Genomic DNA, 2980 nt, shown 5'->3' with positions numbered 1-2980 from the left:
AAAAATGTTTCTTTTATAAACGGATATGCTAATTAAACGTGTAAACGTTTACCTTTAAGTAAACGTTTTTTTGAAAGCGAATATAAACGGATAAACGTTTTACGTTTACACGTGTCTTCGAAAAATGGAATAAAATTAGAGCCCTAGTCTCGAACTTTAACGCTTACTAACTCGGTTCACAACGCCGCATTTTTCTTACAGATTCTTTCATTTTGAGTGAAAACGCGACGAATGAATATATTTTTATTAAGATTTTAGAAGGGCAAGCTATTTACTTTTTAGAAGACACGTATTTAATACACATATATATAATACAATCGCAAGTATACTGCACACATATAAATATTCAATATAGAATGTTGCAAGTTATTCCGTTCGGCGGACATGGCAGTACACGGAACATTTTTCGTGACCACTTTCAATCTACACAGTTAAGTCTCCTTATTCTTACTTCATGATTTATACATTACGAAAACGAAGCCAAAGCCCGGGTATAGTAGGTGTACTACAATGAATATAGTAAACCTAAAATCGGCAAAAATTAATCAATTAAGCCCGGATCTAATTATGCGTAGTAAGAAATTATGTTTAGTAAGAAATCAACTTAATCATAAACTTAATTATATTCGATTACTATTTTTCTTCACTTTCAACTGTGATTGGTCAATTCCTTATAGCTTAAGGCTTTCTACATTTATTGTACCATCCGAGTGAAATTTGAGAACGCAGTTTAACATTGGAGTATTTGGATTTCGGAGTAATAAACTTTGAACATAAAAATATACAATGAAGAAGAAAATTTGTCTAAAAACAAACTCAATTATTTATCGCAGATTATACGATCTTAGAAATTACAGAAACATATATGTAGATGCATGTGTGTATAATAATCATTATATGAATAAACGTACATATCTTATAAATTAATGCAAATTGCTTTCACGTCTAGAAGAAATACTTAAATATTTGTTAGATATATGTATGTACATAATATCTCTTGACATACATTTATGTACATAAAACTGTCTGTCCATCTTTACTGAAAAATAACAAAAATAAAGAATAAATATTAAAATTTTTCTTCTTGAAGTGAATTTAACCATAAGGAATTGACCAATCATAGTTGAAAGTGAAAAAAATTAGTCGAATATAATTAAGTTTATGATTAAGATGATTTCTTACTACACATAATTTCTTACTACGCATAATTAGATCCGTGCTTAATTGATTAATTTTTGACGATTTTAGGTTTACTATATTCATTGTACTACACCCATACTACACCCGGGCTTTGTTCGTTTTCGTAATGTATAAATCTATTGAATTACCAAATAGTGACTTTTCCTAAATAAAAATAATAATGAAGACGTCTTTCCTAAATAATTTCTAATCAATTCCATTCATAAAACACATTAAATAAAATCGTTGTCTGCTAACTTGACGCATGATAAAAATTTAAGTTAATTACAAGAAAAATACTATTTCCCGAATGTTTAAATGCTTTTCCCAAATTTCCCCAAACGATTCCTAAATTATATAGACATAAATAAATCAGGAATATTCAATTTGTCTACTATCTTGTCAGTGGTAGCCGTATTAGCATCTTAAGACGATTACATGACAATTTTCATAAAAAAAGAGAGGGTAATGTTGGTAGCAACAAAAAACTCTTGAGGCACCATAGTTTTATTTTCTACGGATTGGTAATATTTACAAGTAGTAATCCGTTAGTTTGCGCCGATCATGGTCGATTGAGTGTAAAAGTAGTATAATTACATGATAATTCGTGAACTGTTCGCGAACGGCTGTCATCGCGTAATATGTCGAGAGGTTAACGTCTTCGAGATTACTCAGATAAGTTTCATTAAATATTTTCATTACAAAACCTTTATTCTTACTATTTCATTAAAAATCGATACTTTGTGTTATATATTTTATTTTCAGTTATTGGTTTTCGGTCTAACACTATCAACGGTATCAGTGATTATCCACTCTCTGATTCAGGTTTATTTAGATTATACTTCCTTCCACATCTTTTCTTTCCTCTCTCTCTCTTTTTTCTTTTTCCTCTCTTTTCCTTTAATTTTCCTTTCTTTTCAATCCCTTCTTTTCTATACACAATTTAACACTGTTGATAGTGTTTAACTAATAACTGAAAATAAAATATATAATACAAAGTATCGATTTTTAATGAAATAGTAAGAATAAAGGTTTTGTAATGAAAATATTTAATGAAACTTATCTGAGTAATCTCGAAGATGTTTGACCTTGATATATATTGTCAAGGTCATGAGGAAGTCGTGCACCCCTTTGCAGGGAGGAGGGGGGGAGATTCAAAGGCGAGAGTCGTGCGCCCCTTTGTAGAGAGTGAGAGTCGAAGGTGAGAGTCGGATGCCCCTTTGCAGGAGGTGAGGGGGGATGAGAGTCGAAGGTGAGAGTCGGGCGCTCCTTTGTAAGAGGGAGGGGAGGTGAGAGTCGAAGGTCAGAGATATCTAAGCTATGTGAAGCAGTTAAAGTATTACTAACTTTAACTGTTAATAACTTTTTAACGAAGGACGAGCGACGGCTAAAACCTGTTGGAGGTTACTTAGAATCATGACCTTGACAATATATATCAAGGTCAAGGTCATTGGGGGGGTCCCCTAATCGGAACTTTTACCGAATAAAGGTTTTGTAATGAAAATATTTAATGAAACTTATCTGAGTAATCTCGAAGACATTATTAACCTCTTGATACACATAACTGTCAAAACACGAAACCTTCGCGATGACAGCCGTTCGCGAACAGTTCACGAATTATCATGTAATTACACTACTTTTATACTCGATCGACCATGATCGGCGCAAACTAACGACATGGTGGAAATATATAAGGTGAAACCAAGAAGACTAGAACTAAGGAGGATCAACTCGTGCCAATAGCAGTAGTGGGGGTGAGGCAAAAAGTGGCGACGGATAACTTCCCCCACTCTTGCGCTTC

The 2980-nt window shown here is 32.9% G+C and overlaps 1 protein-coding gene across 1 annotated transcript in view; it reads right to left on the bottom strand.

Annotated features, from left to right (window-relative positions):
- LOC108723200 (formin-like protein 14) overlaps positions 1-2980 on the bottom strand; it is an 8735-nt gene that overhangs the window by 3679 nt on the left and 2076 nt on the right. The window lies entirely within an intron of this gene.

This window comes from Mycetomoellerius zeteki, unplaced genomic scaffold (assembly GCF_001594055.1).
Source record: "Mycetomoellerius zeteki isolate Tzet28-1 unplaced genomic scaffold, Tzet1.0 scaffold228, whole genome shotgun sequence".
In the NCBI taxonomy this organism is placed as follows: Eukaryota; Metazoa; Arthropoda; class Insecta; order Hymenoptera; family Formicidae; genus Mycetomoellerius; species Mycetomoellerius zeteki.
This window is presented reverse-complemented; position numbering and strand designations above follow the sequence as displayed.